Source organism: Pelophylax lessonae (genome assembly GCF_965119305.1).
Source record: "Pelophylax lessonae genome assembly, chromosome: 1".
NCBI classification, from domain to species: domain Eukaryota; kingdom Metazoa; phylum Chordata; class Amphibia; order Anura; family Ranidae; genus Pelophylax; species Pelophylax lessonae.
In genome coordinates, this window is record NC_138768.1 from 729,332,972 (window position 1) to 729,346,720 (window position 13,749).

At 43.2% G+C, this 13,749-nt stretch overlaps 1 protein-coding gene across 2 annotated transcripts in view; it reads right to left on the reverse strand.

Annotated features, from left to right (window-relative positions):
* Positions 1 to 7,798: 7,798 nt before the first annotated feature.
* ZDHHC2 (zDHHC palmitoyltransferase 2) overlaps positions 7,799 to 13,749 on the reverse strand; it is a 172,902-nt gene continuing 166,951 nt past the window's right edge. For both annotated transcript variants that reach the window (XM_082243043.1, XM_082243044.1), the window contains one exon: positions 7,799 to 8,282. The gene's annotated coding sequence lies outside the window, so the exon portion shown is untranslated. The remainder of the gene's footprint in view (positions 8,283 to 13,749) is intronic.

Here is a 13,749-nt window from a genome sequence, read left to right on the forward strand (position 1 = left end):
CCAATCTAGCCTTCTAGTGCAGTGTTAAAATGAAAGCATCAGTTCAGTGTTGTCTAGCATCTCCATGTTTTGTTATCTTTTGGTGAAATACCTCTGACACTTTTCTTATTTTATAGCTTGGTAACCTGCTTGTCAATCAGCCTCTTACTTTAATGGGACACAATGCATGATTTTCTATGTAGGTGTAAGTGCATTTTTCCAAAAACATACAGTATACAGTTCTGCTCATAAGTTTACATACCCTGGTAGAATTTATGATTTTTTGGCCATTTGTTAGAGAATATGAATGATAACACAAAAAATGTTCTTTCACTCATGGTTAGTGTTTGGCTGAAGCCATTTATTATCAATCAACTGTGTTTACTCTTTTTAAATCAGAATTACATCAGAAACTACCCAAATGACCCTGATCAAAAGTTTACATACCCCAGTTCCTAATACCGTGTATTGCCCCCTTTAACATCAATGACAGCTTGAAGTATTTTGTGGTATTTGTGGATGAGGCTCTTTATCTTCTCAGATGGTAAAGCTGCCCATTCTTCCTGGCAAAAAGCCTCCAGTTCCTGTAAATTATTGGGCTGTCTTGCATGAGCTGCACGTTTGAGATCTCCCCAGAGTGGCTCAATGATATTGAGGTCAGGAGACTGAGATGGCCACTCCTGAACCTTCAATTTATTCTGCTGTAGCCAATGACAGGTCGACTTGGCCTTGTGTTTAGGATCATTGTCATGTTGGAATGTCCAAGTACGTCCCATACGCAGCTTCCAGGCTGAAGAAGGCAAATTTTCCTCCAGTATTTTTATAGCATATTGCATTCATCTTGCCATCAATTCTGACCAAAATTCCTGTGCCTTTGTAGCTCACACATCCCAGCAAGACATCAGCGATCCACCTCCATGTTTCACAGTAGGAATGGTGTACCTTTCATCATAGGCCTTGCTGACTCCTCTCCAAATGTAGCGTTTATGGTTGTGGCCAAAAAGCTCAATTTTGGTCTCATCACTCCAAATGACTTTGTGCCAGGTTTGAGGCTTGTCTCTGGGCTCTTTGGCGTATTGTAAGCGGGATACTTTGTGGCATTTGCGTAGTAATGGCTTTCTTCTGGAGATTCGACCTTGCAGCCCATCTTTCTTTAAGTGCCTCCTTATTGTGCATCTTGAAACAGACACACCACATGTTTTTCACCTGAAGTTATTTGTGGGTTTTCTTTGCATCCCGGACAATTTTCCTGGCAGTTGTGGCTGAAATTTTAGCTTGACCGTGTTTGGTTTCAACAGAACCCCTCATTTTCCACTTTTTGATTAGAGTTTGAACACTGCTGATTGGCTTTCCCAATTCCTTGGATATCTTTTTATATCCCTTTCCTGTTTTATACAGTCCAACTACCTTTTCCTGCAGATCCTTTGACAATTCTTTTGCTTTCCCCATAACTCAGAATCCAGAAACCTCAGTGCAGCACTGGATGAAAGATGCAAGGGTCTGTCAGGAGTCCAGAAACTCATTGCCCTTTTATACATAAACACTAATTACAAGCAAACAGATCACAGGTGAGGATTGCTACCTTTATTAGCCATTCAAACTCCTTTGTGTCAACCTGTGTGCATGTTATCAGGCCAAAATCACCAGGGTATGTAAACTTTTGATCAGGGTCATTTGGGTAGTTTCTGTTGTCATTATGATTTAAAAAGAGTAAACACCGTTGATTGATAATAAATGGCTTCAGCCAAACACTAACCATGAGTGAAAGAAAAGTTTTTGTGTTATCATTCATATTCTCGGAAAAATGGCCAATAAATCATAAATTCTGCCAGGGTATGTAAACTTATGAGCACAATTGTATACCAAGAGCTTATAGTAGCACAGTCAGACTTGAGGGAGTACACTCACAGTTCTCTTTGGAGTTATTTTTCTAGTTTTTATATGTGGGCTGTATTTAGCCATACTCGGACGGTTTGCCACTTAAATAGTAATAATGTAGTCAGTGGCCACTTTGTTACGTACAGGGAGTTATTGAGTTGGGCTTAAAGTTGCTTAAACCGATTTTGAATGGTGAAAATGGATGATCTACATAAGCCAATTTGATTATCTGACCGTTGTTGGTACCAGCAATAGTTGAATGATGCATGACGTGTTGAATAGAAACCTCGCTGCAATGTACAAATTATGGGATGGTACACATACAAAATGACAATGCCCATTCAATAATAAAATCCACTAATATTCCCACTGTGAACAGTGTTAGTATGTTTTATGGACCAATTGCTAATGCTGTTTATAACGGTAAGTCAAAAGTGCTTCAAATCCCCACATGGATAGCCATTAACCAGATGGTGTGGACAAGCTGTGGCTTGTTGGGTCACTATCTGCCTTTTAGGGTAGGTACCACCATCCACACTGGGGATAGCCTTTGTCTCAAACACCTCCTCTGCCCTGCATTATGCTTGTGCTGTTGTCTGTCACCTAACCACTTTATGAGAATTCAAGGTTGTTCTGCTTGCTTGATAATCGGATGAGTCGCAAGTGAAATAACCTTTCTACTGGTCACTAAGTTCTGCCAGATAAATTAGCCTTGGTGATTGGGTTGAAATTACATTTCAAGAGCACTGCAACATTTGGCAGCAAGCAAGTTTGCTTGCTATATATGTTAATTGATTGATACTTATGTCATTAAGTTAGCACATTTTGTTAACTGCAGTAGCAAGCTATCATGATATCATATCATCAAAAGTCTTGCACGGTCCCACATTTTTTATGTTTGTTTTGCCTTAGTTCTATGGCCCAGAGTATATTTTGAATTTTGATTTTCATGCACTACAGTGATTAAAAAAAAAAAAATAGTTAAGGAGCTGCAGTTATCTTTGGACTGAAGAAAAAAAAAAAAAAGCAAGTAACTAATCCTATTGATTTATGTTTCCCAAACTGTTACATTCAAGGCATGCCATGAGTTATCTCTCACACATTTGCTTGTGCTCTCAACTGAACGATCAATCCATCAAATGGCTGGTGTCATAACGGATCATATGTGCAGCACCATGGCAACTGTTGGTTAAACATGTTCCAAGAAAGATGGCATGTTCTTTGGCTGTAATGGATAGGAGGGTTTAGTTCTGCTTTAGTCCGACTGGCCGGAGGAGAAAAGCGGGACTTGTTCAAGCTGATGGGAAGTCTATGCCTGCTCTCATAACGGATCTATAACATAATGAAAGGCACAATGGGAATCTTTGGACCTAGAACCTGTTTCCCATTGAAGTTGGGCTTTAGGTCAGGCTACCTTCCACTCCTGTTGGCTAAGAGCAGCTAAGGAGAGTAAAGTGGGCACATGATCACCAAAGCTGGACACTAATGCCCCGTACACACGTTCAGATATTCGGACAACTTATCGTTCGCATTTTGTTGAATGATGCTAACATCGAATTCAACAATGCGTACAAACCGTATGATTTTTGTCGTACGATTCGGGAAAAGCTTCCTGGTTGCTTAGCTACATATCAGATGGTGCAAAACAAAAACAATGGCAGCCAGGCTTTTTCCATGCTATTTTAGTGTTTCTGATCATGCGCGGTCTATGTTGATCGATTTATATCGGACGCATAGTGTACTGATGAAATGATTGTCATTAGCGGGGCTATCATACAACAGAAGTTTTCCTGTTTGTCCATTCTCATTTTGTTGGACCAACTGTCGTGATCGGCTGTCGAAAGCTGTGTACTAACGATCAGATTATCATGCGATCAGGTCGAAAGCAAGTTTTATCATACGATTATCTGAACGTGTGTACGGGGCATAAGGCCCCTTTCACACGGAGTCCGTCAGGCAGACTCCGTTTTTCTCAGTGGGGGATCGATCCACCAATCCCCTGCTGAGCAGGCGGATGACAGCTGTGTCTCAGCGCTGTGTGCGGAGAAACAGCTGTCAGGTCCCCATTCTTCTCTATGGGGGAATGAGATGGGAACGGACCGTCTGTCCGTTCTCATCCGATCTGCCAGATGGATGAAAAATAGGTTTTCCATGCGTCCAGTTTTGACAGATCGGATGTCAGTGGACATGTCTCCGCTGACATCCGATGCCCCATAGAGATGCATGGGGCGTCCGTTCAGATCCGCCAAAAAAACTGACAGGCGGATCTGAACGGACTCCGGGTGTGAAAGGGGCCTTATGATTACAGAAATGTGGCCTGATCATTTTCAGTTTCAGCTGCAACATACAGATGAGAGTGTCAGAATCTGGAGCACATAGAATAAATTCAACAACAAGGCCAACTAATATGCTTTATTTAATGTGACATTATTCAGTAGAGTCCAGAAACTCTGAGAAAGGTTTCCAGCACCTTGCTCAATCCATAATGTGAAGGAATCTAGCTGTAATGAAGACAAAAGGGGTTGTTGCTTGATTTTAGAAAGGTTTTCCTGATGAAGTGGCCACTGAGTAAATATATATTTTAAAGTTCTCCAAATTCACTGTGCAGAACAGTTTCATCACCAAAATGTTGATTGGATGACTTGCAGTTTTAACAGTAAGCCCCCATTCACATTGAGTGCGACTTTGAAGACATCTGTGCACAGATGTCTATTAACCACTTAAGCCCCGGAAGATTTTACCCCCTTCCTGACCAGGGCTTTTTTTGCGATTCGGCACTGCGTGACTTTAACGGACAATTGCGCGGTAGTGCGATGCTGTACCTAAACGAATTTGACGTCCTTTTTTTCCCACAAACAGAGCTTTCTTTTGGTGGTATTTGATCACCTGTGCGATTTTTACTTTTTGCGCTATAAACAAAAAAAGAGCGTACATTTTGCAAAAATAATATTTTTCACATTTTTTTTATATGAAATTCCCCCCAAAAAAATGTAAAAATCTAAATTTTTTAACATTTTTGGCCAATTTGTTTTCTGCTACATGTTTGGTAAAAAAAAATCGCAAAAAGCGTATTTTGATTGGTTTGCGCAAAAGTTATTGCGTTTACTAACTAAGGGAAAGATTTCTGTCATTTTTGGTGTTTTTTTTTTTTTTAACGCGTAATGGCGGCGATCTGCGATTTTTTTTATTTTTTTTTGCAGTACTGCGACATTGCGGCGGACAGATCAGACCCTTGACTGACATTTTTGACACTTTGGGGGTTACCAGTGACATTACTACAGTAATCAGTGCTATACATATGCACTGTTACTGCAAAATGACACTGGCAGGGAAGGGGTTAACTTTATTGGGGAAGGAGGGGTTAAGTGTGTCCCTAGGGGCGTGCTTTTTACTGTGATTGGACATGGCTACTAGCGTAGGAACAGTGATCAGCGGTCCTACATAGTAGAACCGTATGATCACCATTCCTACACAGAGGAGAATGACAGGCGGCTTGTTTACATCAGCCGCCTGCCTTTCTCCCTTCACGGAGGACGATCGCGAGTGACCGGCGGACATCGGGTCTGCCGGTCACACGCACTGACTTCCCAGGGAACAAGCCGGGGCGGGCGCGCGCTCGCCCGCTATTGGTTCACAAGGAAGTGACAGGCTAGTGACGTATATATACGTCAATTTGCCTGGCCGGGACTGACCGCCACCGTATATAGTCGTGCGGCGGTCGGCAACCGGTTAAAAGTCACACCCAAAATCGCCAAAAGTTATGCAGGTGCTACTTTTTCAAATCGATGCAGCATCACAGTCGGTATCGCATCAATTTGAACACTGCCATTGCCGGCAATAGGATGCAAGTTGTCATGTGATTTCACCTGTCAAATTGCATGACAAATCACTGCTATGTGAAGGGGGGGTAAATGCCATATCATTGAAATCAAAAGACTTTTTCATCCATATTACTAAAGGCGATTGTATAATGATTTTGTACAGATTTTTATCCCAAAAGAAGCTTACCACTCCTCAGATGTGGCTGCATTAGTTATCTTTTTTCAGGCTTTTTGCCTTTAATTTTTATCTGGTAATCCTGTGCATAGCAAATTAACTGTACTAGGGTGGCTTTGCTCACTTTACTGTATCTATGGGGGAAGCCATAGTTGCGCTGGTAGTTTGTAGACGATAGCTTGAAAAGATTATTATTTGTATTATAAAGGATTTATATAGCGCCAACAGTTTGCACAGCGCTTTACAACATGAGGGCAGACAGTACAGTTACAGCACAATTCAATACAGGAGGAATTAGAGGGCCCTGCTTGTTAGAGCTCACAATCTAGAAGGGAGAGTCAAGTAAAACAAAAGGCAATAACTGTGGGGGATGAGCTGATGGAGAAAATGAAAATACAGTTGTTGGTTGTTGGTAGGATAGGCTTCTCTGAAGAGGAGGGATTTCAGGGATCATCTAAAATCTAATAGAGTAGGAGATAATAAGACAGATTGGGGTAAGGAGTTCAATAGGATTGGAGATCCGGAGCAAGGGAGGAGGTGACGAGGGGGCTAGAGAGCAGGAGGTCTTGAGAGAAACTAAGAGGACGATTAGGTTGGTATTTTGAGACGAGGCTAGTGATGTAGCTGGGGGCTAAGCTGTGGATGGCTTTGTAAGCTGTTGTTAGTATTTTGAATTTGATTCGTTGGGTGAGCGGAAGCCAGTGGAGGGCTTGACAGAGAGGAGTAGTGGACACTGAGCGATTGGTAAGGTGGATGAGTCTGGCGGCAGCTTTCATGATGGATTCATGATGGATTGAATGGGGATAGCCTATGTAGAGGTAAGCCAATGAGAAGGGAATTGCAGTAGTCGAGGTGAGAGATGACCAGGGAGTGAATTAAGAGCTTTGTTGTGTCATTGGTTAGAAAGGGGCATATTTTGGAGATGTTGCAGAGGTTGAGGTGGCAAGATTTGGATAGCCATTGGCAGTTGGGCTTAAAGGAGAGTTCAGAGTCCAGGACTACAACTAGGACCTTGGCATGTGGGAATGGGCTGATAATTGTGCCATCAATTTTGACAGAGAGAACAGGGGAAGGGGCATGTGGTAGAGGAAAAATTTTAATTTCAGTTTTGGATAGATTGAGTTTGAGGAAGTGGTGTGACATCCAGACTGATACATCTGCTAGTAAATTAGTGATACTGAGGGAGTGAGCTGAGGGGTAGTGAAATAGAATTGGGTGTCGTCAGATGGTATTGGAAGCCATGGGATGCTATCAACTGACCCAGGGAGGAGGTTTAGATTGAAAATCGGAGGGGTCCAAGAACAGAACCTTGGGGGACCCCAACAGAGAAAGGAAGAGGAGAGGAGGAAGTAGAACTGTTAGTAATGCAAAAGGTGCGGTTGCATAGGTAGGAAGAGAACCAGCAAAGATTAGTCACGGACACCAACGGCGTGGAGTTTTTTTGAGAAGAAGGGGTGGTTAATCGTACCAAAGGCAGCAGAAAGGTCCAGGTGCGGGAGAACAGAAAAGTGTCCATTGGTTTTGGCCGTTATTAGGTTGTTTATTAGTTTTAGGAGAGCAGTTTCTGTGGAGTATTGAGGATGAAATCCAGACTGAAGGGGATCAAGAAGGCTGTTCTCGCAAGGTGGTCGTTCAGTCGGTTGTAGACCAGACGTTCAAGGAGTTTGGATAAAAAGGGGTGCAAGGAAATGGGGCTTAGGTTGTTAAGATTGCTTGAGTCCAGTGAGGGCTTTTTAAGTTAGGATTACATTTTGCTTCTATCCAAGAAGACACAAAGCATGTCAGCATTTTAAGAAATAAGAGAATATATAAAAGATACTATACAGTCCATAGAGGTTGAAAGAGCTGACACTACAACATAACTGACTTCTATACAGAGGGTGGATATGGTTTTAGCCATTTTATAAACATCACTGTCATAACTAAATGGGAATAAAGACTCATCAGCTGTTTGTTATTTATTGAGTTCATCAATAACATTTAATTGGCCTCATTAGTTTATATACTGTTGGAGTTACATAGAAAATATGCTGCAATCATACTGCTTTTCAAAAGAAGTGCTTTGCATTCGAGAAATATATAAGAATGTTCGTTCTTGGAAGAGGAATGATGATAATGCTTGCTTGTGCTATAATATCATAAACACAGTCAAATACAACCGTACATTGCATACAACACAGGACTGCCAAGTGTTTACTACATATACTTCCTCTTCCGTCCTTCACATTACTGAAATACTGTACCCCAGCGAGCTGCTTGCATGTTCACATTCCCTGGTGTCCGCATTATACTGGATGGGAGGAATAGTCTGCATGTTTGTAGCAACAATGGAGAGCCAATCAGTGCTGTCATCTCTACAAACAGATGTAAAGCTAGCCAATGGGAGCATGACTTCTTCCTCACATGGACTTCTGCACATGGGCCTCAACCTACAGAAACAACCACAGACATCATTATGGTGTACCTAAAGAAGAAATCCCATAAACCTATATATAGTCATACTGTGTCCCACGTTGCCATGTTTCACATACATAGTTAGGAGGTCTGATCTGCACCCCTTCCCCTCCTGCCGCGGCCAATCTAACAACATCTAGGAAGGAGACAGATGCTGCATAGTGGCAGCTTGTCTTAGCTCTAAATGCTTTCCTGAGACAGCCATTGGTAAGAAGAATGCATAGGCTGGCACACTCCTCCCTCAGCATTCCTCTTGCCATTGCTTATCTGGGGAAAGTGCTCAGAGCTGAGACAAGCTAAGGAGAGGGGGTTCAGGTTAGACCTCACAACTAGGGATTGGAAGCACATGGAGCAAAGTAGTACATGTACTTTGTCCCATAGGAGACATAGCGGTAAAAAAATATTAAGACAGATCTGTGTCTAGAATTTAGATATTAACGTGGTTAAAAATTCTTAACAAGCCAAAAAGATTTTTTTAACAAGCAATCCCTTATCTCTTTAGCTGTTTGTACTGGGAAGTAATTCTTTCTCAAAGATCCTGAAAGATAGCAACACCTCTTCTAAAGTCAGTTTATAACAGCCTAGAAACCTTACTTTGGAAGGTTGGTAGGCTGCCAAGATTCTGTACATATACAAAATAGCTGAGATTTCTGAACCTCATTTGAGAATTTGAAGAAAATTTTCTCCACAGTGCCCTATAGCTACAGAGGTAAATAGTGTTTTTTTTTTTTTTTTTTTATGTATTTATATGACTTGTCTAGAATTGTATTCAGGGTTTTTCTTAGACATGCAGCCAGGGGGTGGTGGTTGACCCATTGTTTTACAGCCCCCACCCCACCCATGACCACACACCTGAACAAAAACATTTAGATCCTCAGCACGTGGTTGTATTACGTTGGTTTGGCCTTTTAAGGGTTAAAACAGACAGTAAGGAGGCAACATATCACCTATTAGTCACCTTCAATGGCTGCTGCACATCTGGACAAGCCCTTAAAACGTTTTTTACCCCCCCCCCCAAAAAAAAAGTAAAGTAAAATAAAAATAAAGATCCTATTCCTTTAAAGTATGTTATACAGCACAGTGCTTGTGCTGTGTCATTTGGCCCCCTGTATCACATAAAATACCTAACTGATCCTGCCTGGTTCTGCCCTCTCCCCTGTAAACTGACCACAATTTATCATGGCTGCTGAGCCCTGACACCGTGGTCAGTTTACCTGCCTCCATCATCCACAGCTCTCCTGTCCTCCTCTGTCTCCCTCTGTCCTCTTCCCCCCTCTCTGCTTTCTGCTCCTGTGTCATGTGCCCACCCCCTCCCCTCCTGCTGCAGAAATAACTTTTAAGATTTTATATAATCCTCTTTTTTACCTAATGATAGGTGCTCCTGTCACTGTGTTTTATAAAAAAAATGGTGGCTATACCTGATTTCAGAACGCCGCTCGGCCGTCACGTGACCGGCCGGCTTTCTCCTCCTCCCCTCCTGACTGTCGTCAGCGGGGGAATCTTGGCCCCGCCCGCTGAAGCTGTTAGACGGGGAGAGGAGAGAGGCAGCGGGTCAAGTGAGCATGATCGGTGCTCTGAAAACTGGTATAAACTGCATTTTTTTTTTTTTGCCATACCTTGGAATTCATCTCACGGCCTCAATAACTACCCTTTATGCATGTAACTACCCACCTTTATACAAAAAACTACGGGAAGATCTTGCAACTTGGTCTGCTAGCCCCCCGTCATGGTTCGGTAGGTTGAATTCGGTGAAAATTAACATATTGCCTAGATTGTTGTATCTGTTTCGCACTCTACCCATAATGCTTAATATGACTGATCTTAAAGATTTTCAGGGGTCGGTCATCGGGTTTATATGGGGGGACAAAAGGCCCAGAGTCAATAGGCGGACTCTTTTTACCCCTAAACTCAGAGGGGGACTAGGGGTCCCGGAACTGAGCAAATATTACCATGCAGCTCAATTGGCCCAACTGGTACGCTTCCACTCCCGGGACCCTCTCCCGATTTGGATGCACATGGAAGCGGCCCACTTGGGGGTTCCGGTCCACCACGCGTTGTGGTTAAGAGCTAGGGACAGACCGGGGGTGCTCTGTCCTGCCCTCTCCCTCTCCCTGGGGGTTTGGGATAGGCTGTCGGGCAGGCACTCCTTTAAGTCCCTCCATGCTCCGCTAGCGCCCCTACTGGGCAACCCTTTATTTCCGCCGGGTCTAACCCCGGCAATGTTTGACTGGTGGACGAACAAGGGGCTTCTCAGGTTGGCAGATTTATGCGACCACCGGGGACTATTTACCAGGTCCGAACTGCAGGAGAAGTATTCCCTCCCTGAGGGGGAGTACTTTCGCTACGCCCAGATCTCCCATTTTGCAGCCTCCCTTAGGCGTAAGAGCGATATCACTACCTCCACACCAATGGAGTATCTTTGCCGCACACTAGATAAACAAAAAAGCTACATATCTACAATTTATAATATACTCCACGGTGATGACAGCAAACTACCATACATGTTACGTTGGGAGGAGGATCTGGGAGAGTCTCTGGACAGGGCGGAATGGAATACTTTAGCACAGTTTAACTCTAGATCCATACTTAATACTTCCCTGATAGAAGCAAACTTTAAGGTGTTTTTGCGTTGGTACATGGTTCCGGTCAGGTTGGCAGCGGCGGTGAGCACTGCATCCCCCAATTGCTTTCGGGGATGTGGCCAGGCGGGCACGGTGCTCCACACGTGGTGGACTTGCCCGAAAGTCCTCCGCTTTTGGATCCGAGTCTACAATTTTGTTTACTCCTTGACTCAAGTCAACTTGACGAAGGACCCCCAAAATGCCCTTTTGGGTAAACCAGTGGAGGGGGCAACTAAACCCGCTAAGCGCCTCATTGCCTTTGTGTTCACAGCCGCTAAAATAGCCATAGCCGCTCGTGGCGAACCCCCGTGGTGCCATTTGAGCTCTTGAAAGCCAAACTGACCTGGATCATGTTGAACGAACGGATGGTGGCAATTTTGAATGATAGGATGCGAATGTTTGATAAAACTTGGGACCCCTGGATAAGGTACCTGGCGGGCCCCTCATAGGGGTGGTCGGGCGCCTTGGTAGCCTTGGACGAGTTGTTGTTGGGGGAATTTCCCCCGGTGGGGTGGACGGGGCCTGGGTGTCGACCCTCGACCCTCTACTTTTTCAATAGCCGCTGATGTTTCTTCCCTTTCTCTCACTCTTCCATTCCTGCTGCCCTCCCCCGCTGTTTCCTCCTTTTCCCCCAGTCTGGTCCCTCCTTTTTTTTTTTTTTTTTTCCTTTTCTCTTTTTTCTTATTTCCTGGTATTTTCTGACAGTACACGGATGACAGGCTGTGCCCCCCACTAGTGGAGGGCTTGGTATTGGGGTCGGGGTTGGGGGTCGTCCCCTCCAGAAGGGCGCAGTAAGTTCCCGTAGGGGCGCCATTGGGGGGTCGGACCCGGACCGTTGGTCCTGTAGTGTGTAATGGCGGGGGCACTGTCTGTCCATGTGTCGCTATGCTTCCACACTGATGGTTGGATGCCTAACTTCAGTTTACATTTTAGGTTACATTCTTATTGACTACTCATTTTTGATTTTGTGTTTTTTTTTTTTGCATTGGCACCATTGTATTTCCTGTTTTCTGAGATACTTACTGTATACATAAGAAGTAATTGAGCCATGTTGGCTCCTTGTGCACTGTTAAAACTTTCTTTCCAAAACTTCAATAAAAACATTGAAACATAAACTGCATTTTTTTTTTTTTTAAATCACAGAGACAGGAGAACCTAGCATAACGAGACACAGATGATTATATAAAGTTAGCAGAGTGGGTTAACAACCATTTTAATGTGCACAGTCTGGGAACAGTTCATTGTTCACTTTAAGACGGTATTATGATTAAAATATTACTGTAATCCAAAAAAAAAAAGAAAGAAAAAAACCCCTGTAAGACAAAGGCATAATGAGCTAGTATGCATCGCAATACTCACCTTAGAACGAAGCCTCCACAGCAGCGCCCGCACATCAGTGTCACTGCTAAAATTTTCCGCAAAGTTACTTCCTGGTTCGGGGGCTCCAGCGCTGTGATTGGCTGGAGCCACAATGATGTCACTCCCGTGCGTTCCCGCGCACAGGAGCTGCTGTTCACGGCACAGGGCTCGGAAGAATCGGCACCCGTGGCCGTTCCCTCAGAGTGCATGCGCCAGTGATGTCACTGGCTGCATGTCATGTAAATATCTACTGAACGGTACACTTTTAGGAGATATTTACACTACCTATAGGTAAGCCTTATTATAGGCTTACCTATAGGTAAATGTTTGCAGAGGAAGTTTACTTCCTCTTTAACAGATAAACACAAAAGCCCCTCTGTGCTTACTTCCCAAAACAATACGCATACTACAATACACAAATATCCCACTACAGCAGCCTAAAGGATTTAAATTAATATAGAAAAGGTAAACTGTGATATCTGACAAGTAAAATCTTTTAATTAACTACAAATGGTATTCGATAAATACTGTACTGCTACCTGCTTATATTTTAAGTTTACATAATTTCATAATAAAACCTAAAATGTAACATATTGCAGCTTTTCAAACCTTAAATGAGGATGTTGCATTCATTTTCCTTTTTTTAACGTTGTTTTTCATTATTTTCACCTAGTGATCCAGCCAGTAAAATGCTTTCTGTCTTAAAGGGGTTGTAAAGTCTGCTTGGTGATTTTTACCCATAGGTAATTCTATAATAAATAAGCCTATAATAAAGCTTGCCTATCGGTAAAATGAAGATCTCCTAAACGTGCACCGTTTAGGAGATATTCACCCTGGATGCAGCCAGTTACCTTGCCGTACAAGGTACATACTTTGCCGGACCTTCAGAGCTTTGTGCCAGAACCAAGGGCTCCCGCGTGCATGCATGGGAGTGACGTCATCGCGTCTCCGTTCAATCACATAGCCGAAACGCGCAATCCGGGAGAAATACCAGGGGGAGATGTCAGCCCTCTCAGTGGTGACAGTGTGCCGCTGCAAGGCTTCATTCTAAGGTAAGTGTTTCATAATGTGCTAGTATGCAATGAATTGCACATTATGCAATTGCCTTACAGGTGTTTTAAAAAAGAATAACAGCCACCGTTTACTACCGCTTTAAGGTGTCTCCACTCTAGTTTGAGGAGCAACGAAGCTACTGTTGAAAGATAGCAGCATTGTCGATGTTGGGGAGAGGGTTGTGTTGGATGCACTAGCAGATTTACATGGTTTTGAGTGTTCGTAAAGTGCCTCTAAACATGCTAGTGAATCTAACACATTAAAGCCAAACTTCAGCTAACACTTCTAAGCAGTTACATCAAAAGTTTATTTTCTATTTGGGATAAAGGTTTTGCACAAAAAAAATAAAAGCTGACCATTGTAAGCACCCTGTCAATATTAAATGATTTGTCTCCAACCCCCAAATTGG